The sequence below is a fragment of the Colius striatus genome, chromosome 16 (assembly GCF_028858725.1).
Source record: "Colius striatus isolate bColStr4 chromosome 16, bColStr4.1.hap1, whole genome shotgun sequence".
Taxonomy (NCBI): Eukaryota; Metazoa; Chordata; class Aves; order Coliiformes; family Coliidae; genus Colius; species Colius striatus.
Window position 1 is genome coordinate 4983320 of NC_084774.1, and position 16183 is coordinate 4999502.

Consider the following 16183-nt stretch of genomic DNA (forward strand, 5'->3'; position numbering starts at 1 on the left):
TAAACCCCAGAACACCCATTCCTGATACTAATAGCATCAGCATTTAAAACACAAGGTGCAGAAGCATCCAATAAAGAAGTGTGTAGCTTTCTCCATAGCAAAGGGAACAGTAGGCAGTCAGAAGCCTACCTGGAGGATTTAGGTGTTCAGTTTCAATTTCTAATGCACTTGAAGCACTATATCCATAGAGGGACAGGAAGATCTGCTCTGAATGAACATCATTTAGGAAGGAAGATCCTGATTACTTCATTCAGGCCAACAGAGGAAGTGTTTAGGGCTGGTTTTCATCAGCACAGATAGACCTGGGAGAATGTAACTGTGGACAGGGAAGAGAAAGAAGAGGTAGGAAAGAGGAAGCAGGGATGGAAAAGGGCATGGAGAAAGAATTCAGGGCAGGGTGGTGTGCTTTCAAATATTGATATGGAAAAGGTATAAATAGAAACACACATGCTTGTGGAGCTAATAAAGGTCTTGTTTACAAGTGAGCAGAGTCATTAAGAATGGGAACAAGCATCTGCTCTGAAAATAAGGGAAATACTTAATGAGAGCAGCCAGAGGCTGGAGAAAGTGATGTGAGTACAAGTGTGCTCAAGAAAGAGAGAAGTTCAGCACCTCTCCTCGTTCACCTTCAGCATTTGTCTGCAGTGTAGCTGCTCCGTGAGCAGAGGCTCAGAGCACAGCAGGTTCTGCTGCAGACCAGTGGGGATGGCACAAGTCATTCAGGAAGAGCATCTGGTTCTCAGTACTTAATTCCAAGCACTACTAAATCCCAGCAAAAAAAACCTCCCCACACCTCATCTTGTTTCTCATTTTCAATTCAGTAGCTTCTCTAGTTCCTTCTTTTCATTTTACTTGTCTCCAACTAGAGAAAAAACACTGGCAGGGAGCAGAGTCTGAGCTCTCTGGCAAATATCCTGGTTCCATTGCAGAGCAGATGTCTCCAGCTGCACCTCAGGTCTGCAGGTGTGGGGGATTAGGTTGTGGTGCTGTCAGATTAAATCCTTCCTTGTCTTCCTCTCCTTTAGAACCTAGCTCTTTGGACATGCCTATTGACCTCTCTTTAAGGAGGCAGATACATGTAATGAGGCTGAATAAATAGGAAGGAAGGTTGTCAAATAACCTCAACCCAGTCAACATGGCTTTATGAAGGGCAGGTCCTCTTTGACCAATCTGATCTCTTTCTATGACAAAATGACCTGCTTAGTGGATGAGGATATGTCTATCTGGACTTTAGTAAAGTCTTTGACACAGTCACCCACAGCATCCTCCTGGAGAAACTGGCTGCCCATGGCTTGGATGGACCTGGTCTGAGATGGGTGCAAAACTGGCTGGATGGCTGGGCCCAGAGACGTGAGGAATGGAGTAAATCCAGTTGTTGGCTGGTCACCAGTGGTGTATCCCAGGGCTCAGTGCTGGGGCTTGTTCTGTTCAACATCTTTATCACTGATCTGGATGGGGGGATTGAGTGCACCCTCAGTAAGTTCACAGATGCCATGAAGCTGTGTGTGAGCATAGATCTGTGTGAGGGCAGGAAGGATGTTCAGAGGGGCCTGGCCAGGCTACAGCCATGGGCTGAGGGCAATGGGGTGAGGTTCATCAAGCCAAGTGCTGGCTTCCTCACTTATGGTTTAGTTTAGTGAGGGGGTTGGCAGTGTTAGATTAGTGGTTGGACTCAATGATCTTAAAGGTCTTTTTCAACCAAGATTCTATGGAAAATAAGTGTGGAGTTTAACATGGAGTGTAGTAAGAAATGAAGGTAGTAAGAATGATGGTCTCTCTCTTCTGACCTCCCTCCAAAACATCTCTGGAGCCTGCACAGTCCTGTTATGGTGGATGTTTCTCTAAGACTGTGATGAGCTCACTTGGCCTGGACCCTGCTGAGTAGCACCAAGGAGCACGTGGCTGCACCAGTGCAAAGGAGGCATTTTCCCAGCCCAGGTCTCTTTTCCTGGAGCGAGGAGGAATTGCAAAGGGAGGCAGAGCTATTTTAATTGCCTCCAACCTGTGCTTTGCCAGAGCTAATGACAGCCTTCTATCTTTCTCATTCACTGACAGAGCTGCTATTAAGTTTTTGTCCTTTTTGCTTAGTTGGAGTGGAAGAGCCCTGTAGAAATCACCCTGGTAGCACCATGACACCCTTGCTGTGGGAGCCAGCATGCCATCTGCCCAGATCCTTTCTGCCACTTGCTGTTGAGGGATGTGCCAGCTCTGCAGTGCTGCTCCAAGCACCCCTGTATCTGTAACCTAGAAAGACGAGATTCTCTTGGGTTTGGTACCAATGTAAGACAAGAATGTTTCCATGTTACACTGGGAAATCTCCTTTTTCCTCCCTGCCAGCGAGCTGTGCTGGGTACAGACTAAGAAAACAACTCATCCCACAGATGGGAGAGCTGTGGCTGCTTCTGGGAAGGAGTTTGAAACTGCCAGTTGCCAAACTGATCTCTTCACCAACTTCCCTGTAACTCAACATTTGTGTGAAGATAATCAGGCCCCATACCTGGAGAGCAGCCTCAAAGCAAGTCCATGCTTTCCATCGAGAATAATCCAGTAATCAATTGTCCTGGGAGGCAATGTCTGAGTGAGAGGGCTGGCATCTGATCCCTCATTTCTTTGTGCACTGGGGCACAATGAAGTCCCATACCCTTAGCTGGCCTTTGCCTGCTCTCTGCCTGGGTTCAGCTGTTTCCAAAAAGCCTTGAAGACCATTGCAGCAGATGTAAGTATATGTTCTGTTTATCATGGGTTTGATGCTGCTCCTGGGACCAGAGCATCAGGCCCTGAAGCTCATGCTGAACTCTCACCTCAGCTGGAGCTCTGCAGGGTAACAGAAGCCCAAGCTTTGATCGTGGGAGCTGCACTGATAAACTGTTGGCAGGGCTTAAAGCACTCCAGAGCCATCTCTCTTGGGCTTGTGCTTCCCCTCCTAGTGCAAATACCCCCAGCCAGGCAAGCACACAGCAGTGATGGGACTGTTTCCTCACTCATCATCTGAGTTTGCTGGGACCATTGCAGGGATGACTGCCTGTCTTCAGAGAGGGGAGCAACCCTTCCCTGCCCCAGCACTTGGCATTGGCTGTTTACACCCAGGGCAGACAGGGTCTCTTGCAATAGCTGTCTGACATCCAGCACAAAGTGGTCCTGGTGTCCATGACAGGCAATCGCCCTGTGTCTGCTCCACAAAGGGATCATGTTGTCACAAGCCATTAGGAGGTGAAGATGGGCCTGGCCTTCCCATATGCTGCCATCAGGGATGGGTTTGTAGGGCAGGTGGAGAGCGAGCTGCCCTGGTCTCCTGTGACAGCCCAGTGGTGAGGGTAGGGCCTGGAGTCCTTTTGTTCAGTCTGCCCACACGATCTGCTCTCATCCTCTGTGTTTAGCAGAGAAGCCCTTTCCCCTTGAGCCATCTGATGCACTTTACAGTTACTTCTTTAAAACAACTTAGTTATACATTTGCTACATGTTATTTTGAATTCTCTTGAAGATCAAGGACGCTCCAAAGCCAGCAAGATAAAATTAGCATCTGAGCTGTAGCCTTTGCTTGGTGTAAGAAATGCAGATCAGCTTCCCTTGCAGTGGATGCTGGAAGGTGAATTTCATTTCTGTCTTCCTTTCAGCAGACCTAGTTCTGCCATCCCTGTTTGTTTTGAGTGCCACCACAGCCTGTAGCTGTCCTGGGAGTTTCTGTAAGGCTGCTTCCAGAGAAAAGTATCAGACAGCAGCAGGAGTGTTGAATTGGACCTCAAACTGACAAGAAATCAGCTTCTTCAAAATCAGTTCCTATCCACTCACAATGTGATCGCTGAGTGTTTCAGCAGGGAGGCAAGGGGGGACTAGTCAGGCTGGTTTAAGTTTGTGTACAGCTCTCAGAAACCAGCATTAAGCACAGCACCAAGCCTGGGGTGTTAAAAAGGCTGTTAGAGGTGAGGGCACATTTGAGTCTTCACCTAACCTGTCCTCCTATGGAGTTGCAGGTGAGGTACCTTGTTATCTGAGAACAGGCCTGAAATTGAAAGCCTTCACAGCATTGCCTTGTTCTCACGAGCTCTCACATATGAGGCAACATCTTCTCAACCTGAACCAGGAGGTGACTGGAGGTGCATCTACATGATGGAGACCTGAGCTGAACCCTTTGGGCTCTGCAACCTTCCTGTCAGCCAGCTCAGGAGTTAGAGCATTGACCCCAGAAGCAAAAGCTCTGCTTGAACGTGGTACATCCTAATCTTTTATTCATGGTGGGTCATCCATGGTGACAAAGAGTCAAAGGAGAAGGAGGAAGAGGAAAGATTAGAACAGGAGCAGAGCTGCCTGGAGGTGCAGGAGGGATCTCAGAGAGGACAGTCAGGATTGAGAGACCCATTTTCAAAACTGGCAAAAGAGAGCAGATGCTTTATGTTTACAGATTCTGCATCCAGAAGCTGAGAAGCCCCATATTTCCAGTGAGTTAATTCCCCCTGAAGTCAGGGGTGCATTTTCTGTCTCTTTGCAGATATTTCAGAACAGTTCTGAGTGTTTTCACAGCATTTGTTAAGATGTAAGTTGAGCTGTCAGTGAACATAAATGGGTGTCAGTCCCCTGATCTGCATTGATTTACATCCATCTAGGCCAAGGCAGGATTATTCTCTCAAGAGAGTGGCTATGAGTACTCCAGCTTTACAGTCTCAATTGTTTCAACTGGACTCATTGGGAGAGTGTGTCATATTTCCGAAGTGAATACTCAGTAGGATGAATCCAAAGACACTTTCAGAAGGTTATGGATACTGCTTAAAAGTAGGTGTTTCTGGGAATGTCGTTTCTGTCAGTGTACTCACAGCAAGCCAGCAAGAAGCAATGCAAACACAGCCCATCTACAACCACTGGCAGGAGGATCCATTCAACAGTAGCCACCAGCCAGACCTGGATACTTGAACAAGATAATGTCAGAGGCAACCACTTTGTTCATGAAGGTAACGTTGTGCATTGGATAGAACATGCCACAGACATCCTGGTCCAGACTTCAGAATGTGGGTTTTCATATCCAGATCTTTATGTTTGTCCCATTAGAGAAGATTGCCAGTGGATTTCAGTTCTGCAGCCAGCTTCTGCAAAATCTGAAGGAGGTGGGAAGTTGGATTCAGGCAGATGTCTGTCTGCTTTGCTGAAAGCACCAGAACACTGTGCCCTCATTCAGAAATCCCCAGACTAGAGCTCAGAGAAATGCTTTGCTTGTGAAACAGCCCTGCGTTGCCTCTGCTCATAGGATTTTAAACACTAAAATGGGGGCCCAGAGGAGCAGGGCTGGAGAAAGCTGACTGCCCAGCAAAGGCTGATCCTCACTGCTAGATTTAGAATAATAGAATCATAAAATCATAGAATGGTTTCAGCTGGAAGAGACCTTTAAGCTCATGGAGTGCAGCCTTTGTCCCAGCCCTATCAGCCACAAGACCATTTCCCTCAGTGCAACACCCACCCAGCTCTGAAACCCCTCCAGGGACGGTGACTCCAGCAGCTCCCTGGGCAGCCCCTTCCAATGCCTGACAGCCCTGGCAGCAGAGAAATTCCTCCTCACATCCAGCCTGAACCTCCCCTGCTGCAACTTAAGGCTGTTTCCTCTTATTCTATTACTTGTTACGGGGAAGAACAGACCGACCCCCACCTTGCCACAGCTTCCTTTCAGGTAGTTGCAGAGAGCGATGATTTTTAAGGAGAGAGAACAGGATAAGCTATCATAGAAGGAGGCCAATGTCCCAGCACACAAGGGACTGAGACAACTGATGGGCTTCTGATATTTTAAGGATTTCTGTCAGTACAGTCAAGTCTTTTATCCATAGGGAAAAGGATAAAGTCCTTCAGGACCACGGCTGACTGGGATTCCCAGTTTTCTGTGTTACTGTTTTATGCTGAGGTTAATATTCCCAAATAAAAGACAAGCAAGAGAGAGGCAGGTCATGTCACCTTCCACTGTACAGGACTTTCATTTGTGAAACCCAGCTAAAGTTAAAGACCCTACAGTTTTCACAAGTAGTTTGCTTGCTTGCCCTCTCTTCCAACAGCCATGGTTAAAAACAGAGACCATGAAGAGAGGGATTGTATTTCACCTCCCTAGCATCTGCCCAAAACACTCCTGAAATGTTTTTCTTGGTCCCCAAGTCACTCTCATTTTGTAGCTTCACACTTCTCTTTCTGCTGTCATTTTACATTTCATTATCTCAATGTTTTCAGATGAAAACAGTCCCACTCCAACAAATTACTGGAAGTGTGGTCTTATCTCTGCTGCAAACAGATCCTTTCCCTGCCCTTCCTCAGCATTCAGCACACCACAGCAGCAATATGCCTTTCATTAGGTGGACCAGGAGTGCTCTGCATCCTCTGTAATAGTTTCCTCCTCAGACACTGAGATTGATGTGATGGCAATTTCAGTGGGTTCCGTTACCTGTCCTAACACAAAATGCACACATGTTTTCATTTGCAGCCTTCCCAATCTGTTTTGAATTAAGAGACACTCAGGATTAGAAAGTGTTTTCTCATTAGAACAAATGTCACAGATTTAAAAACCTCTTCATTTAAATTCCTCCTAATGTTCTTTGGCTTGAACAGGCGAGCTCTTAATGTCCATTTTAATTAAAGCATTTCAATGAGATTTCAGCTGGGCACCTAATGACAGCAAATCTCTGAGAAGTGGACACAGTCCAACCAGGAAGGGGAACTCCAGGGTGGGAACTTCAGCAGAAGCTGTCCTTTTTTTTTGGCTTTTTATGGAAAAGTACTGAAGGAAACATAAATTAATATCTGTCTAGAAAAATGATTACAGTGGGCAGAAATAGCCCCTGGATTGGGAGACGCTGGCTGTGGGTGCTGGCTTTGGCAAAGGGGCTGGTCTGTGTTGCCTTGAGCCACAATGAATTTTTCTCTTTTTGCTGCTGTTCTAGTTTGCAACTCATCAGCCCAGGCTCTGGCAGTGAAGCAGGATTGCTGGCTGCAGGCTTTAGCCCCCTGCCTCTGCTGTCAGATTCCTCCTCTCAGCCATTCACTGCCCCCCAGGTTTCTATTCAGGTGAAAGTTTGGTCTTTCCCCCATTCCCTCATCCAGTTGCCAAGATGTTGGATTCACCCACCAGTGCACACCAAGGGAAACTGCAAGTGAGAAGGACTTTGTAAGCTTTCTCAGGAAAGAAATCCTGTGAAGTGCCAGGGGACTTGGACAAGGGCTGCTGGGCAAGTGTCTGATGGCTGCTGGAGGGCAGTGCATAAAGTGCTGGAAAATAAAGCATCATTCAAACATTCACATTCCTAGAGCATGGAATTGGCAGAGGGAAACACACTGATGGGGAATTGGATTATCCAGCCCCTCGATGCTCTTTTTACCAGCTACTGCTTGGACAACACCAGTGCTCCCACTTTCTACCAGGAGCACTGCAGAGGGAATAAGCTGGTCCCAGCCTCTGCTTCAGCCTGTGCCTGCCATCCAACTGCAGGAGAAGGATCTGAAGGCCAAGAGGCAGCAGGCAGAGAGCAGCATGTGGCCAGTGTTTCCCCATTGTCAGTGTACATGTTGAAAGAGAAACAAACTGTAGGGTCAGACCTCACTAATGGAAATCAGCCCTGGTTACAGTCAGAAACCATGCCTGGGTTCAGACCTGGCTCACTCTCTCCCTCCTTGAATGATGAATAAATCTGGAGACAGTTAATAATGAAAGACTATTAGGATAAGATTTAGCCCTTATTATTCTCATGCTCTCATCATTTGTCAGGCACTCAAACCAAATAGAGGCAATGCAGATCTGGGAAGCACTGCTGATAGCCAGACAGCAGCAGATTGATTGGTGTTTGTGCCCAGGCATCGTCCAAGGGAGGAGGAGTGCTACCTGGGCAGGTGTTGGCATGTATCACTAGCATTTCTGTTCCCTTCTCTAGGGACAATCATTTAAATCAGTCACCTTCACTCGACAGCTCATGAACAGTATCACCATTGGAGCTGGGCAGCGTTTCTGGGCCCAAAAGGAGCTTGACAAACAATGGGCTGTTTCAGGAAGAAAGTGTGGCCACCTTGATTGTTTAACCTCCAAAACTCAGGCAAAGATGTTAATTTTGAGTGATCCTTGGCAGTAATAGTCTTTGCTTGTCTCCTTGTTTCCCTCTCCTCATCATGTTCATTGGGTTTTTCCTATGCAGAGGGAATCCCATTCCCTCACATTCTTCATGGGAGAAATCTTTGGTTTCCTCACTCTGACAGGAGTAAGAAAACATACTAAAACAAGCCCAGGTTTTGTGTTCAGGCTGTCTTCAGCTGCATGTACCGTGTAGTTCCTGGAAGAAAAGGCACTTGGATAGTCACAGTACATGCATAGGAACAGAAAAACACCACCAGTATGAATTCTGCCCTGTTCAGATCTCTGTGCACTCACAGCAGCAGCAACGTGCAGGAGTCTGAGGTGCAACATGCAGCCCTTGCCCAAGACAACAGCTGAATGGATGCAGCACAGCTATGTTAGAGGCATCTGCTTTTTGAGGTTGTGTTCACTGAGTTTTTCTCCTTTAACATGAAGTCAGAGGATCTCCAGCTCCCCCCCTCCAACATCCTTTTATTGCTTTTAGACTGACTTTGAGACGGGGCGGAAAAGGGAATGTGACAGAGGTAAGTTCCGAGGTCAGCGCTGCTCACCCGGCTCTGTCATCCCACTGAGCTCCTAAATTGGTGTTAACATCTCCTGGAAGAAAACTACAGATATAAAAGGAGAACCTTGCTCATACTTGGAAGCACACCCATTACTGGGGCAGCCACTGCAGAGCATGAGCCCAGTGAAGCCGTGAACACAGACAAAACCCATTCGGTGCTGCTCAGCCCAGCTGTGGTCCCCAGCCCCTGGAGCAGGAAGGACAAAGCTGCCTTTTTCACCAACTTACTTTCTTTAAACTTATAAAGCACCTATATATGTATCTTTTTCTTCCTCTGCTATTAGAAATCTGCTTTTGCAGACTGATCTTTTTCCTGCTTGTTCTTTAAATAGCTGCTTATAAGGAGCCTCGTGACATGGAAAGCACAGACAACTTAGGAGCCTTTGAGATGCACCTCCTGCCCCCTCCACCAACAATTCTCTTTAGTGGGATTCATCAAATCTATTATTGTTGCTGCAGATTGGCCACAGTGTGACTTTGGAGAAAATTCTTTCTGTGTTGACACTGTTGCTTCATTGTTATTCTTTCTGTACTGGTGGAACAAAATGAAAAATTCATTAAAAACAGAGAAAAGGGGAAAGCAAGAAAACCACTGGCATTTCTCTATCTCCCAGCACAAAAAAAAAACCCAAACCCAAACCCAAATGTCAAAGATTGAAATCAGGGTGATGGGGAGAGAGGGGTAAGAGGGTTAAATGTCTGAAGGATTCACAGCCATGCACATAGTATCCTGGGCAAACACGCTGATAAAAAGGACCTGTCACGTCCTTTACAGGGTGCCACTACCGAATCAGGAGTCAGAGAAGGATGTGGCAGCAGGATGTGCTCACTTCAGGATATTTCAGCAGGCATCAACCCTTCAGAGGAGTTCCAGGAGCTGTGTCATTGCCCCAGGGAGGTCCCCAAGCAGTGTGCTATGCTTTCGGCCCCCCTCTCCGAGCCTGGCAGGTTCCCACGTGCTCTTCGTTCCAGCTGGGCTGGCACATGCAGTACCCACATGGCCCCAAGCTCCCAAGGACATCACCTCTGGTCTGGCCTGCCCCATTTTTCCAAGCAGGGTGATGGGGGTAGGTGGTGAGAGGGAGAGGATGGGCTGAGGAGATGTGGGAAACTGAGGCACAGATAAGCTCTTCTGGCACTGAGACCCCAGGACCAGCCCCTCCCACCCCTGTTCCCACGAGATGCTGCTCGTGGGTTCCCAGCACCTTCTCTGGCAGCTCTGCACAGACCCACATTGACTTCTTCTAGGGCCTGACTGAACTTCACAGGCTACACTCTCAAGGACACCTTTTACGGTCTGGAGAGACAGATCCCATAAGAAGGCACGGCCAGAGAAGCTGTGCCATGCCCTGGAACCCTTCCTCACCAGTGGAACCACAGCAAAATTGCTCAGTGATAGTCTTTCAGCCTCAGGACCAGCATGTGGCTTCTATTCAGGGCAGGCAGACCCAATCCTCAGATTCTCAGCTCTACAGAGTTCATCCATCCACTCTTTCTTGACTATGTGAGGGACAGAGATGGACAAGCAGCATTGTCTGTGGTTCACTACATGGGATCTCAATGTCACTCCACTTACTTTTGGGCTGGTAAAGGTTTTGACATGGTCTCCCAAATATCACAGTCCAGATGGATGGCTTTGTAAAGCAATGAAAGCCTGGCTGGACAGCTGGGCTCCAAGGAGGGTAGGCATGGGTTGTGCTCTATGTGGAGGCCAGTTACAAGAGGCAGTACCTCCCTTTACAAAGGGAAAGATGTCCCAGCAGTCTTTCTTGGGACCTGTCCTACCAACAGCCCTATCAGTGACCCCAGGAGGGGGCAAAATGAACCCTTGAGTTTGCAGGTGACACCAAACACACAGTCAATGCTTGTTGGGCTTGAGGGCTTTGGTATGCTTGAGGGCAAGGCTGCCACTGAGTGCAGCCTGGAGGAACAGGCCAACAAGACCCTTATGAAATGCAGTGAGTGTGAAGCACTGAACACAGGATGGGCTGTCCCCCTGCCCAGTGCAGCCTGGGGATGGAATTGCTGGAGAACAGATCTGCTGCAAAGGCTCTGGGGAACCATTGGGCAACAAGTGAACCCTGAGGAGCATCCCAGCAGTGAGGGGGGTGGCAGCAGAACAGGTCAGTGGATGGAGGGTGATATCTGCTCCCTGTCCTTGGTGTGCACCAACCTCATTTGGAACAGCACAGGCAGCTGGGCTCCTCTTGGAGCCAAGAGACATGGTGCTAAACTGGAGGCTGGATGAGGCCTTTGGGATCTCTTCCAGCCTGAGCTCTCCTGGGATTTTGTGGCTCCTCAATCAATATCCCAAACCTGCTGCAGCTTTGCTCTGCAGCTGCAGCTTTTTATGGTCATAACAAGTCTCAATCACCATGATTACTATGACATTACTTTTCCATCTTGTGACTGGGACACCTCCAAAACCAAGCATCTAAACTTTCTTTAAAACACAAAACCCAAAAACATTTCCCAGGATCTCTGCTCAGGAACATCAGAGGGGAAGAATCATCCTTTTTGTGATCAAGAGACTTAAGTTCACAGGCACCTGAAGTGCAGCCCTGCGTGGGGCACCTTTCTGCAGGGTTATTATTAAGACAGAATTGTTTTAAGTGCAGAAAAGTGTATGTACTTTCTGTTCCCTTCCAAAAGCCCTGCATCATTTGTCCTTAATGAATAATGAAAGATGCTTTTATATTGCTTCCCACCCATAGACTTTAAAGTGATTGTTAAGCAATAATAAATAGGACTTTAAAGTAAATCAAGTTTTGATGAAAACTTAATTCTGGACTAATATGAGAAACACCTGCTTTTGCAGAAGTCTACAAATGTTACTGGGGCTTTTGTGGGTGGAGAATTCTGGTCCAAAAGCTGAATGCCCTTATACTGGAAGAAGATTGCTCAATTATTCTGAAATGCTGCTGCATAGCTCCATGGAAATGATGATTTGGTGCCCTTGATCACCTTTCTGGAAGGAAACCAGGAGACTATCTTGTCCTAGGTATGCACTTTGATACTCTAGACTCAGGACTGGTGTGACACACTGTCTTCCCTGGCTCCAAGGAGGTGATTTATCATGGGAAGCAAAACCTAAGGAGGAGAATGCTTTCTGAGGAGCATAACACCCCATGCCCACTGGATTTCAGTGGAAAAGCCAATCTATTCCACAGAGAAGCTGTTGTAGCTTTGCCTTTCAATCCTCCCATGGGAAGCCCACTATGCAGGTGAAAAACTGAAGCTTGAAAGAGACATGTGAGCTGTCCAAAAGCAATCAGGCTGAAAAAACAGTTAATTCTTCACAAGTGCATTGGTAAGTGCCTAAGATCTTGTCTCCAGCCCACAGTCAGGACTTGATGTTGGCAAGAGAGTTCATCTTGTTTAGGGGTCTCCTGCTACTGAACAACCTGATCTGCAGAGTTCCCTTCTGAACACCAAATCAGTCCCAGCAGCCTCAGCAGGGCCAAGCATTGTGCTGGCTGGTTTTGTACAACTGGGCACTTAAACACCACCATAGTTATGTTGCGGCCAATGGAGAATACTTCTGGAGGGACCTGTCTGTGCCGTGGTTGCCAGTTAATCATCTGTGCTACAGAGCCATCCCAGAAACAGCTGAACAGGAATCCTGCAGCGAACAGGGCTCCACCACTGCGATGGGCTCTTGCTGTTGGGTAACGTGCTGCAGAGAGCTGGGGACAACACGATTCACACCCAGTGTCCCGGTGACCTGAACGAGCTCCCCGGGAGCTGGGATCACCCTGTGCGGGGCTTGGTGCAACCTGTGTGCCCACTACCAAGCGGTTCTGGCGCTGTCCGCCGTACTGCTCGCACATCGCAGCTTGTGTCCATCCCTCTGCCGCCAAGGAGGCTTTTGGCGGGGGCTCCCTACAGCTACCGAGGGATGAAACGCTGGACACTGGGCTTGGGAAGGAAACACCTGATTCCCAAGAAAAGCCCTTTCTTCCTGGTGAGACTGAGAGGCAGGGCAAAAGCACAGCGAAGCCGAGGGTCGGTCTGCCACAGAGAGGACCCGCGAGGAGCGGCAGCGCCGGGCTTCCAGCTCCTGCCGTGCAGCCGCCGGGCTCCGCTCCGCGCTCACCGGGGACTCAGCTGCCCGGCGCGGCCGGACAAACTCCGGCGGTGGGTACGAACTCCAGCTGCGCTTCAGGCGAACCGCGTTTGGACCGCAAGCGGCTGGTGCGCGGGGGATGCGGCGGGACCCGCCGGGCCGCAGCCCCGGAGGCGCCGGGACCGGGAGCGGGAGCGGGACCGCACAGCCCGCAGCAGCCCCGGCTCCGCCCCGCCCCGCCTGGGCTCTTCCACCGCGCCGGCTGCGGGGCGAAGGGGAGCGGGGCTGGGGGGGTGTCGGGGAGATGGCGAGGCCCTCGGCCCCGACCTGGTAGAGCCGCGCAAGGCCCACCCTCTCGGCTTCGCCGCAGCGGCACCGAGCGCGGGCAGCGGCCGCCGGCGTGAGCGCATCGCCCGTCGTGTATCGTGTGCCCCCCCCCGAGCCCCGCCGTGGTACGGTCGGCGGGAAGGAGCCGCGGCGGCGGGGCGGCGCGCGGCACTGTGCCGGCGGCTCCCGCGGGGCGAGGGCGGGCAGGGGCCGCTGCTCCGCGCCGCGTCCCGCCGCATCCCACCGACACCCTCCGCCGCGCTCCTGCTCGGTGAGTGCCGCTGCCCTCCGTCCCGCCTGTTCCCGCCGCAGCTCCGGGGCCGGCGGTGACCCCGGCTGGGCTGCCGATGGACTCCGCGGGGCTGCCTCTTGCGAGCGGGAGCGCGTTTTCCCGGGGGTCTGGCTGCAAAGGACTTATTGCCCTCTTTATTATTTATTTTTTGCCCTTCGGTCTTTTCCTTTCCCTCTGCTCACTGTTTTCTTTGCGGTTTCTCCGCTCCCCCCCCGCCCCGATCCTCGCTTTCCCTTGTTAAGCGGAGATGTCGGCACCTGCGGGATTGGAAACTAGTGCGTGTGAAAGCAGCTGCTGGGTGAAATCCCCATCGCGCTGCTGCCGCGGGGCCGGGGCTGTCTCCGGGGCTGAGCCCCGTCGGCGGGTCCCGCTGCGGTGCTCGGGACACCTGTAACGTGGGGTCCCGGGCGGCGGCGGGGCTCGGGGCAATATCTGCGGAGTGACTCGAACCATCGCGAGTTACTTTGTGTTTCTTGCCAAGAGAGAAGCGCTCGGCTCCCCTGGGAGAGGGTTCTGTCGGGCGCATTGGAAGCTAATTAAGACGCTTCGTAGCCGTAAAGTAGGCTGAATAATGAGACCGAGCGGCTCCCGCGACGGCTCGAGCTGCCAAGGGGCTTCAGAACACGCCTCTCTGCATGATAATGTTCGCCCAACGAGCTCCTCAAAGACAGTTTTATAGCGTTTCGGGATGTTATCTATCGCAAATATGTTCGGGTTGGTGATTTCTAGCAGTATTCGAGGTGATGTATGGAACTCCAGTTTTCAGTCCCGGCTGCTGTCGGGACGGCTCCGCTGCCCCTGTGCCAAGCCAATGGCAAGTTCTGGCAGCGCGTTTGGGAGGGTTCCTGTGATTAGAGAACCTGGGAGGCTGAGACATAAACTGCCTGTACGAGGAGAGCGTGGATGGGCGCCGTTGTTCTGCCGCCGGTGCTGCTGGCCGTGTTCCCGGGTCGGTGCTTGGGCACGGGGTGCGGCTCTGGGCTGGCGCTGGGCTGCCGGCCCCGGGGCTCTCCCGTCTTGCAGCGGCCGTTCTCGCCTCCCGACTCTTCCCCCACCCCAGGCTTCGGCGGAGACTCAAGTCGATAACATCACGATTGATTTTTTAGCTTACTTTCGAGGCTAGAAAAATAAAACAAACCCAGCCCCTGCTGTTTTTGCCATCGGGGCACTCGTGGGCATCTTTCCTCCGCGGCGGGGCCGGTGCGGGGCTGTGCCGGGCTCTCTCGCAGCTGGCAGGGGCTGTGCGAGCATTCGGGCTGGGAGCTGCTCTGCGCCTCAGCGTCCAGGCTGAGCCTGTTTTCTCTGGCTTTGAGCAACACTGGCTGTCACCTCGGCTGAGCAGTCACGGGGTGGAAGGTGTAGGCTGTGCGGCAGGAGCTCTGGCTTGTCCCTGCTCTAAGGAGGAAGCCTGCTCTCTCCTACAGGTACTTGCACTCCTGGATTCGCTTCTTAGTTGAGAAGGGACAAGTGGTACCTCCACTTGCATTTTGTCCTGGCTTTTAGTCTACAGTTAGTTCTGATTTGGATTTTGTGCTATTTTCTTCTAAGGTAGAGGTTAGGGAAGGCATTTGCCTTCTAAGCCAAGCCAGCAGCAGAGCTCCTGGGTGAGGAGCTGGTGCTGACCTGCTGCAAAGGGAGGAACTGCTTTTCCAGTCCTCACAGCTGACCAGGGAGGTAAGGAGCCTGTATCAGGAGCAAAACCTCAGTCTATGCCACAGCAACGTAGCTCCGTAGCATCCTTTATGGGCTGTCTACTGTCAGTGACAACTTATCCCAAGGTTTATTGCTCACATTCCTGCAAGTCTTTTTATGACTTGTTTTTGGTGAGCAGCACTTGGCTGGGCTGTGTGTACTTTCTACAGGAGCTGCCTGTGTTAAGACAGATGATAATTTAGTTCACCATGCTGTGCCCGTGAAGGATTGCCAGTATTTTACTTCTGTCAACCTAATGTTGTAGATGGATTTCAGGGGAATGGCAAAGCAGAAGGTGGGTCTCTTAAGAAGCACTTTCTTTAGAAAAGGCAGATAATAGGCAGTGAGTTTTAGAAGGATGTTTTATTTAGGGCTTGTGAAGAGAGGATTAAAGCTCTTGACAGAGAACAGTTTATCTGGGCTAAGTGATGAGACTTGATCATTCAGAAAAATAAGAGTAACATGTTCCCATCACCAAAAGAGCTTTCAGCTGTGCTCTCCTTGTCCCAAGCCATTCAATAAAAGCAACAGAACATTGTTTGAGTCGTGAAGAGAATTGCAGCATTTCCTTCCCATTAAGTTACTGCCCACCCCAGCACAGGTTTGTCTATGAAGAAGCACAAAGGCATTGCTTGCAGAATTACTGAAATGGAGAGGGTTTGTGGAGGAAAGAATAAAGAAGAATCAAATTTTGGGCCCAAGTTTTGATTCCAGAACAAGTTGCTTGTTCTTTTCACAGCCTGAGGTTTGTGATGGAAAGGCTGAGAACACCCAGAGAGAAAAACACGCTGGAAAAAAACATCTGAAATTAGCTAAACACAGTGAAATACAGAATAAACTGTCATCAGAGAGTGTTCATAAACCTACTGGAGAAAAGGGAGGGAGGAACCATTTGGATCAGTAATGAGTTCTTTTCTGTAACTGTAGATCTTTAATTATATAGTTTAAAGAATAATCCTAAATATGTATTTTTTATATCCACATTGGTGGCTGAGGCGAAATCATCAGAGTTCAGGCTGATCTGGGTAATGTGAATCAAGCTGAATAGTAAAGAGGCTCTTAGGAGAATCTGAAACCCAGGAGGCATTTTTCAGACCTGAATTATGTCACTTTTTTTAGAGGTGCCTCAGGCAGTTGCATTTTAAGAAGACAAAG

At 49.9% G+C, this 16183-nt stretch overlaps 1 protein-coding gene across 1 annotated transcript in view; it reads left to right on the plus strand.

Annotated features, from left to right (window-relative positions):
- The first annotated feature begins 13232 nt into the window (after positions 1 to 13232).
- Positions 13233 to 16183, plus strand: part of RALY (RALY heterogeneous nuclear ribonucleoprotein) — a 131665-nt gene continuing 128714 nt past the window's right edge. The window contains exon 1 of the mRNA XM_062009232.1: positions 13233 to 13315. The gene's annotated coding sequence lies outside the window, so the exon portion shown is untranslated. The remainder of the gene's footprint in view (positions 13316 to 16183) is intronic.